Raw genomic sequence first — 21,471 nt, 5'->3', positions numbered from 1 at the left:
AGCCCCCCACCCCACCAAAGCTACGCCCCTGCACACTAATCGGTTGGTGACTGAGCCACTAGTGTAACACTCTGCTCAAGAATATGTGGGTGATCGAAGCGCTAGTTCAACGCACTGCTCGCGAATCCATGAGCTACCGGGGCGCTAGTGTAATGCACTGCTCATCCATCCCAGGCTGATTCAGGTGCTAGTATAACGCACTGCTCATGAATCCTTGGGTGACCCGAGTGTTAGTGTAACGCACTGCTCATGAATCCCTGGGTGACCCAAGTGTTAGTGTAATGCACTGCTCATGAATCCCTGGGTGACCCGAGTGTTAGTGTAACGCACTGCTCATGAATCCCTGGGTGACCCAAGTGCTAGTGCAACGCACTGCTCATGAATCCATGGTTGAGCCGAGTGCAAGTATAACGCACTGCTCATGAATCCCTGGGTGACCCGAGTGTTAGTGTAACGCACTGCTCATGAATCCCTGGGTGACCCAAGTGTTAGTGCAATGCACTGCTCATGAATCCATGGTTGAGCCGAGTGCTAGTGTAACGCACTGCTCATGAATCCCTGGGTGACCCTAGTGTTAGTGTAAGGCACTGCTCATAAATCCATGGGTGAGCCGAGTGCTAGTGTAATGCACTGCTTACGAATCCATGAGCTACTGGGGCGCTAGTGTAATGCACTGCTCATCCATTTTTGGCTGATTCAGGTGTTAGTGTAATGCACTGCTCATGAATCCCTGGGTGAGCCGAGTGCAAGTATAACGCACTGCTCATGAATCCCTGGGTGACCCGAGTGCTAGTGTAACGCACTGCTCATGAATCCATGGGTGAGCCGAGTGCTAGTGCAACGCACTGCTCATGAATCCCTGGGTGACCCGAGTGCTAGTGTAACGCACTGCTCATGAATCCATGGGTGAGCCCAGTGCTAGTGTAACGCACTGCTCATGAATCCATGGTTGAGCCGAGTGCAAGTATAACGCACTGCTCATGAATCCCTGGGTGACCCGAGTGTAAGTGTAACGCACTGCTCATGAATCCCTGGGTGACCCAAGTGTTAGTGCAATGCACTGCTCATGAATCCATGGTTGAGCCGAGTGCTAGTGTAACGCACTGCTCATGAATCCCTGGGTGACCCTAGTGTTAGTGTAAGGCACTGCTCATAAATCCATGGGTGAGCCGAGTGCTAGTGTAATGCACTGCTTACGAATCCGTGAGCTACTGGGGCGCTAGTGTAATGCACTGCTCATCCATTTTTGGCTGATTCAGGTGTTAGTGTAATGCACTGCTCATGAATCCCTGGGTGAGCCGAGTGCAAGTATAACGCACTGCTCATGAATCCCTGGGTGACCCGAGTGCTAGTGTAACGCACTGCTCATGAATCCATGGGTGAGCCGAGTGCTAGTGCAACGCACTGCTCATGAATCCCTGGGTGACCCGAGTGCTAGTGTAACGCACTGCTCATGAATCCATGGGTGAGCCCAGTGCTAGTGTAACGCACTGCTCATGAATCCATGGGCGACCTTTGCCTCATGAATCTGTGAACGATGCAGGTGCTAGTTTAATGCACTACTCATGAGTCCATGCGTGACCTGTGCACTAGAGTAAGGTAGGTGGCCTCTTTTCCACTGCCAAGTATTTCCTAATCAGCACTCGATCCCAGGATGACGTAGCACAGTAGGTGCTGGTGGGAAATGGAAAAAAATTAAAGTAGGGAGGGCGTCCCCAGAAAAAAAAAAAGAGAGCAGAGACACGTGAAGCCTGAAAAAATAAATAAATAACTATAAGCGAAGCAAAGAAATGGGATCCATGACATGGAAACCAATGGTGTCTTCATTTCTGGTTCATGACCCTCCACCATGTACCTCACAGAAGAAGGAGCCCTTCCTCAAATAAAATAAAACAGTTCTAGCGGGACAGCAAAATGAATAAAAAAGAGGTTACTGAGGAAAGAAGGAATAATGGACAAGGAAGAAACGTGTTCATTGCAGGAAATTCACTGACCCAATATGTGTGTCAGGGAGTTTCCCACGGCGAGATGTACTAGAACCCTAGGGTAACATACTCATGAATCTATGGATGACTGGGTGTCGAGTAAGGCCCTACTAATGAATTGCTGGGTGACTTGGCTCTGGAGTGATTCCCTGCTCATGAATCTGCAGGATCCTAGGCTTTAGAGTGACACCCCGCTCATGAATCTACAGGGTTGTAGGCTGTAGAGCGATTCCTCGCTCATGAATCTATAGGAGACTAGGCTTTAGAGTGACACCTCGCTCATGAATCTTCAGGGTTGTAGGCTGTAGAGCAATTCCTCGATCATGAATCTATAGGAGTCTAGGCTTTAGAGTGACACCTCACTTATAAATATATAGGGGAGCTTAGGATTTAGAGTGACACCTCGCTCATGAATCTGCAGGATCCTACACTTTAGAGTGACTCCTCGCTCATGAATCTACAGGAGCCTAGGCTTTAGAGTGGCACCCCACTCATAAATCTACAGGGGACTAAGCTTTAGAGTGGCACCCCACTCATAAATCTCCAGGGGTCTAGTCTTTAGAGCGACACCTCACTTATGAATCTACAGGGGACTAAGCTTTAGGCTGACACCTCACTCAGGAATCTACAGGGGCCCAGGCTTTAGACTGACACCCCGCTCATGAATGTACAGAGGCATAGGCTTTAGAGTGACACCTCGCTCATGAATCTACAGGGGCTTAGGTTTTAGAGTGAAACCTCGTTCATGAATCTACAGGGGTGTAGCCTTTAGAGTGACACCTCGCTCATGAATCTACAGGGGCGTAGCCTTTAGAGTGACACCTCGCTCATGAATCTACATGGGCGTAGCCTTTAGAGTGACACCTCGCTCATGAATCTACAGGGGCGTAGCCTTTAGAGTGACACCTCGCTCATGAATCTACAGGGGCGTAGCCTTTAGAGTGACACCTCGCTCATGAATCTACATGGGCTTAGGTTTTAGAGTGAAACCTCGTTCATGAATCTACAGGGGCATAGCCTTTAGAGTGACACCTCGCTCATGAATCTACATGGGCTTAGGTTTTAGAGTGAAACCTCGTTCATGAATCTACAGGGGCATAGCCTTTAGAGTGACACCTTGCTCATGAAACTACAGGGGCTTAGGTTTTAGAGTGAAACCTCGTTCATGAATCTACAGGGGCGTAGCCTTTAGAGTGACACCTCGCTCATGAATCTACATGGGCTTAGGTTTTAGAGTGAAACCTCGTTCATGAATCTACAGGGGCATAGCCTTTAGAGTGACACCTTGCTCATGAATCTACAGGGGCTTAGGTTTTAGAGTGACACCCCGCTTATGAATGTATAGAGGCATAGGCTTTAGAGTGACACATCGTTCATTAATCTAGAGCAGCCTACACTTTAGAGCAGGGGTACTCAGAAACTTTCTCTCGGGGCCAAATTTACAGTGTGGTTTGTGGCCGAGGGCCGCACCGGTGGGGGCGGGGGCAGTGGGGGAGGGGGCGGGGCAAGAGCAAAAAAAAAACTGTGACCATGAGGTTGAACACAGGCCCCTGCAGCAGACGCCTTCATCCACTGAGCCACCAGACCCAGCATTCACACATCTCTATCTATCTATCTATCTATCTATCTATCTATCTATCTATCTATCTATCTATCTATCTATCTATCTATCTATCTATCTATCTATCTATCTATCTATCTATCTATCTATCTAGCTCTGTCTCCCTCCCTCCCTCCCTCCCTCCCTCTCTCCCTCTATCACTCTCCCTCTATCACTCTCCCTCTCTCTGTCTCCCTCTCTCTCTATCTATTTCTCTCTCTCTCTCCCTCTGTCTCCCTCCCTCTCTGTCTCCCTCTTGTCTCCTTCCCTCTTGTCTGTCTGTCTCCCTCCCTCTTGTCTGTCTGTCTCCCTCCCTCTTGTCTCCTTCCCTCTCTCTGTCTCCCTCCCTCTCTCTCTGTCTCCCTACCACACGAGGTTGGTCCTGGATGTGTGTTCTAAGAGCTGGAAAGTTCTCTTGCCACTGTGTGCCCATTCAGTTGTATTGTATTGGCGATATCAACGCAGAATGGAATTCGTGGTTTCAAGCCAACAACAAGGGATGGATCAACACTCACCCTCCATGAGATTCAGTGTACTGCTAGCATTTCACCCTATTGGATCGGTTTCAACAGACTAATACAGCACAGGCAGTGTTCGTCGTAAATCCAAACTTAACAGCAGCAAGGGTAACATGTTCTTTAGAAAAACAAGAAGTCCGCCCAATTCTGGCTAGAATTTTCCTTGCTTTTTGCAAACTTTGAACTGGAAGACCTACTCTCCAACCCTAATGAATGACCCAAATAGAATAATAAATAGGATGGGCAGGGCCAAGGAGGCAGGAAAGAGGTGCTAGATTGAAGTGGGAGCACACATGACACTGCAAAGACCCATTCTGTTCACATGGTCCGGATGGGTACGTTTTCCTTTCTGCTCCTTGAAACAGTGTCACGCTGCCAATGCAAAAACAGAACGACTCAGAGTAGAATCGCATCCCTTTTCCTGCTAAGATGCGTTTCATAAGCCTACACTAATCAACCGTGTTAAGCCTAGTGTTTTAAATTCTACCTCATGCCAATACCTCCCCCCAAACCCACCCATCAATTGCCCAAGCTCTTTCTGCCCCGGTGTGCACCCTTCTTCCCCAGGAGCACCAGGTTGAGCTTCTTAGATATGAGCAGACATTTCACCACGGTGGAGACATGGGCTGCGGGTTCTGTAGGTAAGACATGACCCCCGCGGAAATAGACAACATGAAACTGCTCATCATCTGCTTGGTGTCCTCAGAGCTGCGCGAGTTGGTGAAGCTGATGAAGGAGCAGTAGACTGCAATCCATGCACACCACTTCAGCATTAGGCCACACATACTGAAGATCATTCCTAAGAGGTTCATGTAGTCAGGTGTTGGGTCCTCCGGGGTTGGGTTGTTCTCTGTCGTGGGTGGTTTGTAGCGTAGGATCTTGTTGGCCCTCCGCGGGTCGGACGAGTTATTGACGGACATAGCTACAGCAGATGGAAGGAAGAGCCAAGAACGCCCAGAACAGATGGAAGGAAGAACCAAGAACGCCCAGGACAGCTGGTCCACAGCTCTAGCTGAGCCGGCGAAAACTCTTCCGCTTCCGGGTGAGGAGCACAAAGTACAGAACTACTGCGTGCGAGAACATTTTACCATTTTCATTTAGCACTGCATACACGTGGGAGTGACCGTATCATAAGATGTTTTTTAACATGGCGTTCGCTGCCACTGTTCTGGTTAGTCGGTGTTCCAGAATAACTTACTAAGCTTCGTTTTACCAAACGCAAGAGTATCCTATTCATCAATATAAAAAGGCTAAACGGCAAAGTAGTCCCCGTCGGATTCGAACCCCTTGGATCTCAAAAGTGGTAAGTTAAAATAGGTTTCAGTTGTACACCTGCCACCCCCCCTGCCCCCCCTGTCCGTCACCTCCCCCCGCGCTGAGTCAGCTTCCCTGGAACGCACACAGCCGCCGCACCCAAGTACTTCACAGGTCTTTTAAAGACCATTCACTTGTTAATAAGGCTTTGTTGTATTTCATCTCTTCTTAGCGCCCCTGCATCTCCACTCATTCAGAGGGGAGATGCAGGGGCGCTAAGAAGAGGTGAAATACAACAAAGCCTTATTAACAAGTGAATGGCTTTTAAAAGAATCGCCCGGCCCCCATAGCTCCGCGCTGCTGCAACCGGCGGTGCTTGCACAGATACGATGTCTGCAAGGTCCGCGGGCCGCCAAGGAAGGCTTGCCGGGCCGCTGGCGGCCCGCGGGCCGTACTCTGAGTACCCCTGCTTTAGAGTGACACCTCGCTCATGAATCCACAGGTGCGTAGGCTTTCGAGTGACACCTCGCTCATGAAACTACAGGGGCCTAGGCTTTAAAGTGTAACCTTGCTCATGAATCTCCAGAGATCCAGGCTTTAGAGCGACATCCCGCTCGTGAATCTAGAGCAGCCTAGGCTTTAGAGTGACACCTCGTTAATGAATCTCCAGGGGTCTAGTCTTTAGAGCGAAACCTCGCTTATGAATCTAGAGGGGACTAAGCTTTAGACTGACACCTCACTCAGGAATCTACAGGGGACCAGGCTTTGGAGTGACACCTCGCTCATGAATCTCCAGAGGTCGAGGCTTTTAAGCGACACCTCAATCATGAATCTAGAGCACCCTAGGCTTTAGAGTTACACCTCGCTCATTAATCTGGAGCAGCCTAGGCTTTAGAGTTACACCTCGCTCATTAATCTGGAGCAGCCTAGGCTTTAGAGTTACACCTCGCTCATTAATCTCGAGCAGCCTAGGCTTTAGAGTTACACCTCGCTCATTAATCTGGAGCAGCCTAGGCTTTAGAGCGACACCTCATTCATGAATCTACAGGAAACTAGGCTTTAGAGCAGAGGTCTTCAAACTGTGAAGCGTCCCCCCTGGGGGCCGTGGCTATGTTCCTAGAGGGGCACAGATGCGTTGGTAAATACTTGTAAAGAAAAATGGCCTGGAAGTACGACTTTCTTTATTTATCACATTTACAGACTGTCTTCATTTACATTCAGCAGGTAAAGGGCATACTATGGCAACTGTTATTCCTGGTGCAGTGGTGGTGGGGTCAAAGACGTGGATAAGTGGCTAAAAAGAAAAGAACATGTTCTTTAAGTATTTTGTTGATTTTTCACATATAGCCAGCTGCATATGAAATAACGCACATACCATAAACGAAAAATAAATGCAAATTAAACTAATCCTCGAGAAAAATTGTTTTTTTCATGCTATCCAACCTCAATTCATTAACGCAATCACTGCAGTTATCTGTGAAATCAGTCTTACACAATTGAACCTTTCTTGGCACGGTGTAAAATCCTGACTTGTGAATTTATAATGATATGAAGTCCCAGCCTGTAACACAGAGCACTTTAAATATGCAAGTCATTATTTAAAAATGTAATCATACACTGTTCAAGCAAGGCTGCTGGAATTATGCGGTGGGAAGGATGAAATTATGTAGCAGAGTTGACTTAATTAGGTGACAAAAAAAGTCAACATATGTGGCTTAACGCACTACCTTTTGTGATAGTGTTACTTCATTATTTGATCAATTTTACACATGCTAACACTGTGTGGGAAAATGTTTCGCCTCATTTGTGCCAGATTTACACCCAAATTCATCAATAGGCAACAGAAAGCTGACAGTCAACCTTTGTGATGGGCCTTCCACTGTGTGGCAACATGTGTTAATGTCTTTTTAGTAACGTTTGAGCCGTCTGGCTAGAAACACATTTTTGTTTGTTAAAATCTATACAATATGTGGCACATGCTGGATTATGTGGCATTTGGATTTTAAATGGCCATCACTATAATTAGTGCAGCAGGCGCAGTGGCAGTAGGGCAGTGCACCCCAATTGTGCATGTGTTACTATGTGTAAAATGGTGAATGGGTACCCTTTTTTCCTTGTTAACGTTAGCGCCCTGGTCACCCTTGCTGTGCAGGGAACAGGTCGAAAGCAACAGGCGGCAAGATGCAGGATTGACTCTTCTTTTTTTTTTTACACGCAGGGGCAGACAGCCTGCTTTGGACCTTATGTCTAGACGTGATGGGCCACTGGAGAGAGTGGGCAGAGTAGTAGGCATCATTTGTGCTGCAGATGCAGTGGCACAGGGGCCCAGGGGTGTGAGGTGTCAAACCCCAATAGTATAGTTTTACTGCCATTTCTTGATTATGTTGGGGCCCAGTGCAGCAGGGTTGTGCCAGTGTTGCTTTGGGCCTCTGACCAATGGCCCAAGAGAAGGGGAAATGTAATCAGGGGAGACACCTTCGTTCAGGCCGAGAGGTGGCAGAGCGGGGAAAGGGGCAAGATGGAGGCCCATTTTTTCAACAGGGGGCAGAGAAGGCCACCACTTCACAAGGCAGTCCATCCCATTTCTGAAGCAGGTGCAATGGCACTGGGGCCCAGGAGTGAGAGGTCCACTGCATGACAATTATGACTGCCTTCATTTATAAAAGAGGATCAGAGGCTCACTTTTCTTCCTAACATTACCGGTGTGGGCATCCTTGCTGCAAAGTGGTGGGCAACATGCCAGAGCACATTTTATTCTGGATGGGACAGAGAATCTGTTACAAAATTGAAGTGATGGCCATGCATGGTGGGGAAGAGGTGAAAGAGGCAGAGGACACAGTCTGCTACTCAGGGCTGCAGTTATCATTAGTGCAACAGGTGCAGTTGCATTGGGTCTTAGGAGTGTGAGGGGCTCACAACACCCCAAGTATCTAGAGTTTGCTTGATCTATTTGCTCTTTTATAAGGGTCACATTTAGTGTGGATTATCAGCTACAGAAAAAGTACTCCTGAAACGGTAATCCCGCCCCCTGCACTCAGCCCAGATCTTTCCACTCCCCCAAATACTGCCATAAAGTTTTCAAGGGGGGTCCGACTTGTAAACATTTTGCTCAGGGGGGCTCACAGCAAAAAACTTTGAAGGCCTCTGCTTTAGAGTAACACCTTGTTGATGAATGTACAGAGGCGTAGGCTTTAGAGTGACACCTTGCTCATGAACCTACGGGGTCCTTGGCTTTAGAGTGACACATCACTCATGAATCTACAGGGGCATAGGCTTTATAGCGACTCCTTGCTCATAAATCTACAGCGGCATAGGCTTTAAGGCGACACCTCGCTCATGAATCTCCAGAGGTCTAGGCTCTAGAGCGACACCTTGTTCATGAATCTAGAGCAGCCAAGGTTTTAGAGTGACACCTCACTTTTGAATGTACAGAGGCGTAGGCTTTAGAGTGACACCTTGCTCATGAATCTAGAGCAGCCTAGGCTTTAGAGTGACATCTCGCTTTTGAATGTACAGAGGCGTAGGCTTTAGAGTAACACCTTGCGCATGAATATACAGCAGCCTAGGCTTTAGAGTGACACCTCGCTCATGAACCTACGGGGGCCTTGGCTTTAGAGAGACTCCTCGCTCATAAATCTACAGGGGCATAGGCTTTAGAGAGACACCTCACTCATGAATGTACAGAAGGATAGGCTTTAGAGCAACACCTTGTTCATGAATCAAGAGCAGCCTAGGCTCTAGAGTGACACCTCGCTCATGAACGTACAGAGGCGTAGTCTTTAGAGTGACACCTCGCTCATGAATCTAGAGCAGCCTAGGCTTTAGAGTGACACCTCGCTCATGAATCTAGAGCCGCCTAGGCTTTAGAGCGACTCCTCGCTCATGAATGTACAGAGGCGCAGGCTTTAGAGCGACTCCTCGCTCATTAATGTACAGAGGCCCAGGCTTTAGAGCGACTCCTCTCTCATGAATGTACAGAGGCGCAGGCTTTAGAGCGGCTCCTCACTCATGAATGTACAGAGGCGCAGGCTTTAGAGCGACTCCTCGCTCATGAATGTACAGAGGCGCAGGCTTTAGAGCGACTCCTCGCTCATGAATGTACAGAGGCGCAGGCTTTAGAGCGACTCCTCGCTCATGAATGTACAGAGGCGCAGGCTTTAGAGAGACTCCTCGCTCATGAATGTACAGAGGCGCAAGCTTTAGAGCGGCTCCTCTCTCATGAATGTACAGAGGCGCAGGCTTTAGAGCAGCTCCTCGCTCATGAATGTACAGAGGCGCAGGCTTTAGAGCGGCTCCTCTCTCATGAATGTACAGAGGCACAGGCTTTAGAGTGACTCCTAGCTCATGAATGTACAGAGGCGTAGGCTTTAGAGTGACTCCTCGCTCATGAATGTACAGAGGCGCAGGCTTTAGAGCGGCTCCTCTCTCATGAATGTACAGAGGCGCAGGCTTTAGAGTGACTCCTAGCTCATGAATGTACAGAGGCGTAGGCTTTAGAGTGACTCCTCGCTCATGAATGTACAGAGGCGCAGGCTTTAGAGCGGCTCCTCGCTCATGAATGTACAGAGGCGCAGGCTTTAGAGCGACTCCTCTCTCATGAATGTACAGAGGCGTAGGCTTTAGAGCGACTCCTGGCTCATGAATGTACAGAGGCGCAGGCTTTAGAGCGACTCCTGGCTCATGAATGTACAGAGGCGCAGGCTTTAGAGCGGCTCCTCACTCATGAATGTACAGAGGCGCAGGCTTTAGAGCGGCTCCTCACTCATGAATGTACAGAGGCGCAGGCTTTAGAGCGGCTCCTCACTCATGAATGTACAGAGGCGCAGGCTTTAGAGCGACTCCTCTCTCATGAATGTACAGAGGCGCAGGCTTTAGAGCGACTCCTCTCTCATGAATGTACAGAGGTGCAGGCTTTAGAGCGGCTCCTCGCTCATGAATGTACAGAGGCGCAGGCTTTAGAGCGGATCCTCGCTCATGAATGTACAGAGGCGCAGGCTTTAGAGCGGCTCCTCGCTCATGAATGTACAGAGGCGCAGGCTTTAGAGCGACTCCTCGCTCATGAATGTACAGAGGCGCAGGCTTTACAGCGGCTCCTCTCTCATGAATGTACAGAGGCGCAGGCTTTAGAGCGGCTCCTCGCTCATGAATGTACAGAGGCGCAGGCTTTAGAGCGACTCCTCACTCATGAATGTACAGAGGCGCAGGCTTTAGAGCGACTCCTAGCTCATGAATGTACAGAGGCGCAGGCTTTAGAGCGGCTCCTCGCTCATGAATGTACAGAGGCGCAGGCTTTAGAGCGACTCCTCGCTCATGAATGTACAGAGGCGCAGGCTTTAGAGAGACTCCTCGCTCATGAATGTACAGAGGCACAGGCTTTAGAGCGACTCCTAGCTCATGAATGTACAGAGGCGCAGGCTTTACAGCGGCTCCTCTCTCATGAATGTACAGAGGCGCAGGCTTTACAGCGGCTCCTCGCTCATGAATGTACAGAGGCGCAGGCTTTAGAGCGACTCCTCGCTCATGAATGTACAGAGGCGCAGGCTTTAGAGTGACTCCTAGCTCATGAATGTACAGAGGCGCAGGCTTTAGAGCGACTCCTCGCTCATGAATGTACAGAGGCGCAGGCTTTAGAGCGGCTCCTCGCTCATGAATGTACAGAGGCGTAGGCTTTAGAGCGGCTCCTCTCTCATGAATGTACAGAGGCGCAGGCTTTAGAGCGACTCCTCTCTCATGAATGTACAGAGGCGCAGGCTTTAGAGCGACTCCTCTCTCATGAATGTACAGAGGCGCAGGCTTTAGAGTGACTCCTCGCTCATGAATGTACAGAGGCGCAGGCTTTAGAGCGGCTCCTCGCTCATGAATGTACAGGGACTCAGGCTTTAGAGCGACTCCTCGCTCATGAATGTACAGGGACTCAGGCTTTAGAGCGACTCCTCGCTCATGAATGTACAGAGGCGCAGGCTTTAGAGCGACTCCTCGCTCATGAATGTACAGAGGCGCAGGCTTTAGAGCGACTCCTCTCTCATGAATGTACAGAGGCGCAGGCTTTAGAGCGACTCCTCTCTCATGAATGTACAGGGACTCAGGCTTTAGAGCGACTCCTCTCTCATGAATGTACAGGGACTCAGGCTTTAGAGCGACTCCTAGCTCATGAATGTACAGAGGCGTAGGCTTTAGAGCGGCTCCTCGCTCATGAATGTACAGAGGTGCAGGCTTTAGAGCGACTCCTCGCTCATGAATGTACAGAGGCGCAGGCTTTAGAGCGGCTCCTCGCACATGAATGTACAGAGGCGCAGGCTTTACAGCGGCTCCTCTCTCATGAATGTACAGAGGCGCAGGCTTTAGAGCGGCTCCTCGCTCATGAATGTACAGAGGCGCAGGCTTTAGAGCGACTCCTCACTCATGAATGTACAGAGGCGCAGGCTTTAGAGCGACTCCTAGCTCATGAATGTACAGAGGCGCAGGCTTTAGAGCGGCTCCTCGCTCATGAATGTACAGAGGCGCAGGCTTTAGAGCGACTCCTCGCTCATGAATGTACAGAGGCGCAGGCTTTAGAGAGACTCCTCGCTCATGAATGTACAGAGGCGCAGGCTTTAGAGCGACTCCTAGCTCATGAATGTACAGAGGCGCAGGCTTTACAGCGGCTCCTCTCTCATGAATGTACAGAGGCGCAGGCTTTACAGCGGCTCCTCGCTCATGAATGTACAGAGGCGCAGGCTTTAGAGCGACTCCTCGCTCATGAATGTACAGAGGCGCAGGCTTTAGAGTGACTCCTAGCTCATGAATGTACAGAGGCGCAGGCTTTAGAGCGACTCCTCGCTCATGAATGTACAGAGGCGCAGGCTTTAGAGCGGCTCCTCGCTCATGAATGTACAGAGGCGTAGGCTTTAGAGCGGCTCCTCTCTCATGAATGTACAGAGGCGCAGGCTTTAGAGCGACTCCTCTCTCATGAATGTACAGAGGCGCAGGCTTTAGAGCGACTCCTCTCTCATGAATGTACAGAGGCGCAGGCTTTAGAGTGACTCCTCGCTCATGAATGTACAGAGGCGCAGGCTTTAGAGCGGCTCCTCGCTCATGAATGTACAGGGACTCAGGCTTTAGAGCGACTCCTCGCTCATGAATGTACAGGGACTCAGGCTTTAGAGCGACTCCTCGCTCATGGATGTACAGAGGCGCAGGCTTTAGAGCGACTCCTCGCTCATGAATGTACAGAGGCGCAGGCTTTAGAGCGACTCCTCTCTCATGAATGTACAGAGGCGCAGGCTTTAGAGCGACTCCTCTCTCATGAATGTACAGGGACTCAGGCTTTAGAGCGACTCCTCTCTCATGAATGTACAGGGACTCAGGCTTTAGAGCGACTCCTAGCTCATGAATGTACAGAGGCGTAGGCTTTAGAGCGGCTCCTCGCTCATGAATGTACAGAGGTGCAGGCTTTAGAGCGACTCCTCGCTCATGAATGTACAGAGGCGCAGGCTTTAGAGCGGCTCCTCGCACATGAATGTACAGAGGCGCAGGCTTTAGAGCGACTCCTCTCTCATGAATGTACAGAGGCGCAGGCTTTAGAGCGACTCCTAGCTCATGAATGTACAGAGGCGTAGGCTTTAGAGTGACTCCTCGCTCATGAATGTACAGAGGTGCAGGCTTTAGAGCGGCTCCTCGCTCATGAATGTACAGAGGCGCAGGCTTTAGAGCGGCTCCTCACTCATGAATGTACAGAGGCGCAGGCTTTAGAGCGACTCCTCTCTCATGAATGTACAGAGGCGCAGGCTTTAGAGTGACTCCTAGCTCATGAATGTACAGAGGCGTAGGCTTTAGAGTGACTCCTCGCTCATGAATGTACAGAGGCGCAGGCTTTAGAGCGGCTCCTCGCTCATGAATGTACAGAGGCGCAGGCTTTAGAGCGACTCCTCTCTCATGAATGTACAGAGGCGTAGGCTTTAGAGCGACTCCTGGCTCATGAATGTACAGAGGCGCAGGCTTTAGAGCGACTCCTGGCTCATGAATGTACAGAGGCGCAGGCTTTAGAGCGGCTCCTCACTCATGAATGTACAGAGGCGCAGGCTTTAGAGCGGCTCCTCACTCATGAATGTACAGAGGCGCAGGCTTTAGAGCGGCTCCTCACTCATGAATGTACAGAGGCGCAGGCTTTAGAGCGACTCCTCTCTCATGAATGTACAGAGGCGCAGGCTTTAGAGCGACTCCTCTCTCATGAATGTACAGAGGTGCAGGCTTTAGAGCGGCTCCTCGCTCATGAATGTACAGAGGCGCAGGCTTTAGAGCGGATCCTCGCTCATGAATGTACAGAGGCGCAGGCTTTAGAGCGGCTCCTCGCTCATGAATGCACAGAGGCGCAGGCTTTAGAGCGACTCCTCGCTCATGAATGTACAGAGGCGCAGGCTTTACAGCGGCTCCTCTCTCATGAATGTACAGAGGCGCAGGCTTTAGAGCGGCTCCTCGCTCATGAATGTACAGAGGCGCAGGCTTTAGAGCGACTCCTCACTCATGAATGTACAGAGGCGCAGGCTTTAGAGCGACTCCTAGCTCATGAATGTACAGAGGCGCAGGCTTTAGAGCGGCTCCTCGCTCATGAATGTACAGAGGCGCAGGCTTTAGAGCGACTCCTCGCTCATGAATGTACAGAGGCGCAGGCTTTAGAGAGACTCCTCGCTCATGAATGTACAGAGGCACAGGCTTTAGAGCGACTCCTAGCTCATGAATGTACAGAGGCGCAGGCTTTACAGCGGCTCCTCTCTCATGAATGTACAGAGGCGCAGGCTTTACAGCGGCTCCTCGCTCATGAATGTACAGAGGCGCAGGCTTTAGAGCGACTCCTCGCTCATGAATGTACAGAGGCGCAGGCTTTAGAGTGACTCCTAGCTCATGAATGTACAGAGGCGCAGGCTTTAGAGCGACTCCTCGCTCATGAATGTACAGAGGCGCAGGCTTTAGAGCGGCTCCTCGCTCATGAATGTACAGAGGCGTAGGCTTTAGAGCGGCTCCTCTCTCATGAATGTACAGAGGCGCAGGCTTTAGAGCGACTCCTCTCTCATGAATGTACAGAGGCGCAGGCTTTAGAGCGACTCCTCTCTCATGAATGTACAGAGGCGCAGGCTTTAGAGTGACTCCTCGCTCATGAATGTACAGAGGCGCAGGCTTTAGAGCGGCTCCTCGCTCATGAATGTACAGGGACTCAGGCTTTAGAGCGACTCCTCGCTCATGAATGTACAGGGACTCAGGCTTTAGAGCGACTCCTCGCTCATGAATGTACAGAGGCGCAGGCTTTAGAGCGACTCCTCGCTCATGAATGTACAGAGGCGCAGGCTTTAGAGCGACTCCTCTCTCATGAATGTACAGAGGCGCAGGCTTTAGAGCGACTCCTCTCTCATGAATGTACAGGGACTCAGGCTTTAGAGCGACTCCTCTCTCATGAATGTACAGGGACTCAGGCTTTAGAGCGACTCCTAGCTCATGAATGTACAGAGGCGTAGGCTTTAGAGCGGCTCCTCGCTCATGAATGTACAGAGGTGCAGGCTTTAGAGCGACTCCTCGCTCATGAATGTACAGAGGCGCAGGCTTTAGAGCGGCTCCTCGCACATGAATGTACAGAGGCGCAGGCTTTACAGCGGCTCCTCTCTCATGAATGTACAGAGGCGCAGGCTTTAGAGCGGCTCCTCGCTCATGAATGTACAGAGGCGCAGGCTTTAGAGCGACTCCTCACTCATGAATGTACAGAGGCGCAGGCTTTAGAGCGACTCCTAGCTCATGAATGTACAGAGGCGCAGGCTTTAGAGCGGCTCCTCGCTCATGAATGTACAGAGGCGCAGGCTTTAGAGCGACTCCTCGCTCATGAATGTACAGAGGCGCAGGCTTTAGAGAGACTCCTCGCTCATGAATGTACAGAGGCGCAGGCTTTAGAGCGACTCCTAGCTCATGAATGTACAGAGGCGCAGGCTTTACAGCGGCTCCTCTCTCATGAATGTACAGAGGCGCAGGCTTTACAGCGGCTCCTCGCTCATGAATGTACAGAGGCGCAGGCTTTAGAGCGACTCCTCGCTCATGAATGTACAGAGGCGCAGGCTTTAGAGTGACTCCTAGCTCATGAATGTACAGAGGCGCAGGCTTTAGAGCGACTCCTCGCTCATGAATGTACAGAGGCGCAGGCTTTAGAGCGGCTCCTCGCTCATGAATGTACAGAGGCGTAGGCTTTAGAGCGGCTCCTCTCTCATGAATGTACAGAGGCGCAGGCTTTAGAGCGACTCCTCTCTCATGAATGTACAGAGGCGCAGGCTTTAGAGCGACTCCTCTCTCATGAATGTACAGAGGCGCAGGCTTTAGAGTGACTCCTCGCTCATGAATGTACAGAGGCGCAGGCTTTAGAGCGGCTCCTCGCTCATGAATGTACAGGGACTCAGGCTTTAGAGCGACTCCTCGCTCATGAATGTACAGGGACTCAGGCTTTAGAGCGACTCCTCGCTCATGGATGTACAGAGGCGCAGGCTTTAGAGCGACTCCTCGCTCATGAATGTACAGAGGCGCAGGCTTTAGAGCGACTCCTCTCTCATGAATGTACAGAGGCGCAGGCTTTAGAGCGACTCCTCTCTCATGAATGTACAGGGACTCAGGCTTTAGAGCGACTCCTCTCTCATGAATGTACAGGGACTCAGGCTTTAGAGCGACTCCTAGCTCATGAATGTACAGAGGCGTAGGCTTTAGAGCGGCTCCTCGCTCATGAATGTACAGAGGTGCAGGCTTTAGAGCGACTCCTCGCTCATGAATGTACAGAGGCGCAGGCTTTAGAGCGGCTCCTCGCACATGAATGTACAGAGGCGCAGGCTTTAGAGCGACTCCTCTCTCATGAATGTACAGAGGCGCAGGCTTTAGAGCGACTCCTAGCTCATGAATGTACAGAGGCGTAGGCTTTAGAGTGACTCCTCGCTCATGAATGTACAGAGGTGCAGGCTTTAGAGCGGCTCCTCGCTCATGAATGTACAGAGGCGCAGGCTTTAGAGCGGCTCCTCACTCATGAATGTACAGAGGCGCAGGCTTTAGAGCGACTCCTCTCTCATGAATGTACAGAGGCGCAGGCTTTAGAGCGACTCCTCTCTCATGAATGTACAGAGGCGCAGGCTTTAGAGCGGCTCCTCTCTCATGAATGTACAGAGGCGCAGGCTTTAGAGCGGCTCCTTGCTCATGAATGTACAGAGGCGCAGGCTTTAGAGCGACTCCTCGCTCATGAATGTACAGAGGCGCAGGCTTTAGAGAGACTCCTCGCTCATGAATGTACAGAGGCACAGGCTTTAGAGTGACTCATAGCTCATGAATGTACAGAGGCGCAGGCTTTACAGCGGCTCCTCTCTCATGAATGTACAGAGGCGCAGGCTTTACAGCGGCTCCTCGCTCATGAATGTACAGAGGCGCAGGCTTTAGAGCGACTCCTCGCTCATGAATGTACAGAGGCGCAGGCTTTAGAGCGACTCCTCGCTCATGAATGTACAGAGGCGCAGGCTTTAGAGCGACTCCTCTCTCATGAATGTACAGAGGCGCAGGCTTTAGAGCGACTCCTCTCTCATGAATGTACAGGGACTCAGGCTTTAGAGCGACTCCTCTCTCATGAATGTACAGGGACTCAGGCTTTAGAGCGACTCCTAGCTCATGAATGTACAGAGGCGTAGGCTTTAGAGCGGCTCCTCGCTCATGAATGTACAGAGGTGCAGGCTTTAGAGCGACTCCTCGCTCATGAATGTACAGAGGCGCAGGCTTTAGAGCGGCTCCTCGCACATGAATGTACAGAGGCGCATGCTTTACAGCGGCTCCTCTCTCATGAATGTACAGAGGCGCAGGCTTTAGAGCGGCTCCTCGCTCATGAATGTACAGAGGCGCAGGCTTTAGAGCGACTCCTCACTCATGAATGTACAGAGGCGCAGGCTTTAGAGCGACTCCTAGCTCATGAATGTACAGAGGCGCAGGCTTTAGAGCGGCTCCTCGCTCATGAATGTACAGAGGCGCAGGCTTTAGAGCGACTCCTCGCTCATGAATGTACAGAGGCGCAGGCTTTAGAGAGACTCCTCGCTCATGAATGTACAGAGGCGCAGGCTTTAGAGCGACTCCTAGCTCATGAATGTACAGAGGCGCAGGCTTTACAGCGGCTCCTCTCTCATGAATGTACAGAGGCGCAGGCTTTACAGCGGCTCCTCGCTCATGAATGTACAGAGGCGCAGGCTTTAGAGCGACTCCTCGCTCATGAATGTACAGAGGCGCAGGCTTTAGAGTGACTCCTAGCTCATGAATGTACAGAGGCGCAGGCTTTAGAGCGACTCCTCGCTCATGAATGTACAGAGGCGCAGGCTTTAGAGCGGCTCCTCGCTCATGAATGTACAGAGGCGTAGGCTTTAGAGCGGCTCCTCTCTCATGAATGTACAGAGGCGCAGGCTTTAGAGCGACTCCTCTCTCATGAATGTACAGAGGCGCAGGCTTTAGAGCGACTCCTCTCTCATGAATGTACAGAGGCGCAGGCTTTAGAGTGACTCCTCGCTCATGAATGTACAGAGGCGCAGGCTTTAGAGCGGCTCCTCGCTCATGAATGTACAGGGACTCAGGCTTTAGAGCGACTCCTCGCTCATGAATGTACAGGGACTCAGGCTTTAGAGCGACTCCTCGCTCATGAATGTACAGAGGCGCAGGCTTTAGAGCGACTCCTCGCTCATGAATGTACAGAGGCGCAGGCTTTAGAGCGACTCCTCTCTCATGAATGTACAGAGGCGCAGGCTTTAGAGCGACTCCTCTCTCATGAATGTACAGGGACTCAGGCTTTAGAGCGACTCCTCTCTCATGAATGTACAGGGACTCAGGCTTTAGAGCGACTCCTAGCTCATGAATGTACAGAGGCGTAGGCTTTAGAGCGGCTCCTCGCTCATGAATGTACAGAGGTGCAGGCTTTAGAGCGACTCCTCGCTCATGAATGTACAGAGGCGCAGGCTTTAGAGCGGCTCCTCGCACATGAATGTACAGAGGCGCAGGCTTTAGAGCGACTCCTCTCTCATGAATGTACAGAGGCGCAGGCTTTAGAGCGACTCCTAGCTCATGAATGTACAGAGGCGTAGGCTTTAGAGTGACTCCTCGCTCATGAATGTACAGAGGTGCAGGCTTTAGAGCGGCTCCTCGCTCATGAATGTACAGAGGCGCAGGCTTTAGAGCGGCTCCTCACTCATGAATGTACAGAGGCGCAGGCTTTAGAGCGACTCCTCTCTCATGAATGTACAGAGGCGCAGGCTTTAGAGCGACTCCTCTCTCATGAATGTACAGAGGCGCAGGCTTTAGAGCGGCTCCTCTCTCATGAATGTACAGAGGTGCAGGCTTTAGAGCGGCTCCTCGCTCATGAATGTACAGAGGCGCAGGCTTTAGAGCGGCTCCTCACTCATGAATGTACAGAGGCGCAGGCTTTAGAGCGACTCCTCTCTCATGAATGTACAGAGGCGCAGGCTTTAGAGCGGATCCTCGCTCATGAATGTACAGAGGCGCAGGCTTTAGAGCGGCTCCTCGCTCATGAATGTACAGAGGCGCAGGCTTTAGAGCGGCTCCTCTCTCATGAATGTACAGAGGCGCAGGCTTTAGAGCGACTCCTCGCTCATGAATGTACAGAGGCGCAGGCTTTAGAGCGGCTCCTCTCTCATGAATGTACAGAGGCGCAGGCTTTAGAGCGGCTCCTCGCTCATGAATGTACAGAGGCGCAGGCTTTAGAGCGGCTCCTCGCTCATGAATGTACAGAGGCGCAGGCTTTAGAGCGGCTCCTCGCTCATGAATGTACAGAGGCGCAGGCTTTAGAGCGGCTCCTCTCTCATGAATGTACAGAGGCGCAGGCTTTAGAGCGACTCCTCTCTCATGAATGTACAGAGGCGCAGGCTTTAGAGCGACTCCTCTCTCATGAATGTACAGATGCGCAGGCTTTAGAGCGGCTCCTCGCTCATGAATGTACAGAGGCGCAGGCTTTAGAGCGACTCCTCGCTCATGAATGTACAGAGGCGCAGGCTTTAGAGCGACTCCTCGCTCATGAATGTACAGAGGCGCAGGCTCCAGAGGAGCACCTTGCTCCTGGATCCATAGGTCGGACGGACCTTAGAGTGACGCCAGCACCCTTGAATCCAGGAGTTGCACCGTTGCTCATGAATCCGTGGGTGACCTTACTGCTGGTCAGCAGATGTGTGGAAGGGAAAGGATTACTTTCGCTCTAAAGGTCCCAAAGAGATACCCACCGCGCCAGGTATTCAACAGCTTGACAAAGCCTTCACAGGAATATGATAGCTGGAACGTCAGCAGCTGCTTTTTGAAACTAATATACACTCTTCTTCTTCCTTGTAGCAGTTTCTTCGAGATGTTGGTGGGTCTGCTCCATTCAACCCTCACACACACCTTTCTTCATAGTAACGTGACGGGTCATTATTGGGAACATCATGATAGACTGCGCTGGCATCAGAGGCTGAAAAGCTGGCAACAGGAAGCTACCAAAATCACTCCCGCCATTGTAGCAGTTAAGTGGCATGCCTTCTCTCTCTCTGTCTCAGTCTGTTGTCTGTTATTGTGTGTCTGATGCTGCTTCCTGGCACCTCTTCCGAGCTGCTGCTATTCGTCTCTGTCTCTTACCGTTTTTGATAAAGCCCACTCCTTGTATGTTCACTGTGCTTGTGTTCTCCTCTGTAGACTGCACCTGCTGGCTTATGCTCGCAATCTGAGTGCAGCGGTTTTACCATGGGGCACAAGTGCCATGCCGTAAATCTGTTACTGCTCCATAGGGTCAGAACCAGGTCAACTTTACCACCTACTCTGATTTTTTGAAGAATGGGGATCATTTGCGGATGAGGTTTAAACGCAGGCAAAACGCACACATTTTCCTCCTTACTAACCTGTTCCATGAGCAATTTCCTCCCAGTTGTACCTGGAGGAACTTGTATATATTGTGCAGATTGAAAAATGGGCACAAATTCCAAACGAGCCCCAGTGCAGATCTAAATTCTTAAGCACGAACTACTCACCCATAAGGGTCTCAAGGCGCTGGGGGCTGTCGGGGAGATTAAGTGAGCTAGTGCCCAGAGTCACATGGTGCTGAGCTGAGTTGCTGCTGGCGATCAAACCATGAGCCCTGCGTTCGGAAGTCAGCTGCCCTGGCTGCTGTGCCGCACCTCCCAGATCTTCTCCGGCGCAGCATCTTTGTACTGCTCTTTGCTGCTCTTTGGCCATTTCTAACAGTGTGCTATTAGTCTCTGCTCCTCTGTGTGCGTCTCTCTGTCTCTAACAGCGTGCTATTAGTCTCTGCTCCTCTGTGTGCGTCTCTCTGTCTCTAACAGCGTGCTATTGGTCTCTGCTCCTCTGTGTGTGTCTCTCTGTCTCTAACAGCGTGCTATTAGTCTCTGCTCCTCTGTGTGCGTCTCTCTGTCTCTAACAGCGTGCTATTGGTCTCTGCTCCTCTGTGTGCGTCTCTCTGTCTCTAACAGCGTGCAATTAGTCTCTGCTCCTCTGTGTGCGTCTCTCTGTCTCTAACAGCGTGCTATTGGTCTCTGCTCCTCTGTATGCGTCTCTCTGTCTCTAACAGCGCGCTATTAGTCTCTGCTCCTCTGTGTGCGTCTCTCTGTCTCTAACAGCGTGCTATTGGTCTCTGCTCCTCTGTGTGCGTCTCTCTGTCTCTAACAGCGTGCTATTAGTCTCTGCTCCTCTGTGTGCGTCTCTCCGTCTCTAACAGCATGCTATTAGTCTCTGCTCCTCTGTGCACGTCTCTCTGTCTCTAACAGCGCGCTATTGGTCTCTGCTCCTCTGTGCGCGTCTCTCTGTCTCTAACAGCATTCTATTGGTCTCTGCTCCTCTGTGTGCGTCTCTCTGTCTCTAACAGCGTGCTATTGGTCTCTGCTCCTCTGTGTGCGTCTCTCTGTCTCTAACAGCGTGCTATTAGTCTCTGCTCCTCTGTGTGCGTCTCTCTGTCTCTAACAGCGCGCTATTGGTCTCTGCTCCTCTGTGTGCGTCTCTCTGTCTCTAACAGCGTGCTATTAGTCTCTGCTCCTCTGTGTGCGTCTCTCTGTCTCTAACAGCGTGCTATTAGTCTCTGCTCCTCTGTGTGCGTCTCTCTGTC

General features: G+C 51.0%; 1 protein-coding gene and 1 pseudogene across 5 annotated transcripts in view; both read right to left on the bottom strand.

The window, feature by feature from the left end:
* Nucleotides 1-21,471, bottom strand: part of TSPAN4 (tetraspanin 4) — a 2,753,320-nt gene that overhangs the window by 235,328 nt on the left and 2,496,521 nt on the right. The gene's annotated exons all lie outside the window — the stretch shown is intronic.
* Nucleotides 4,366-5,067, bottom strand: LOC146860889 (PAT complex subunit Asterix pseudogene; annotated as a pseudogene).

Source organism: Triturus cristatus, chromosome 3_1, assembly GCF_964204655.1.
Source record: "Triturus cristatus chromosome 3_1, aTriCri1.1, whole genome shotgun sequence".
NCBI classification, from domain to species: domain Eukaryota; kingdom Metazoa; phylum Chordata; class Amphibia; order Caudata; family Salamandridae; genus Triturus; species Triturus cristatus.
Note: the sequence above shows the minus strand (reverse complement) of the source record. Positions and strands in the feature narration are given on the sequence as shown.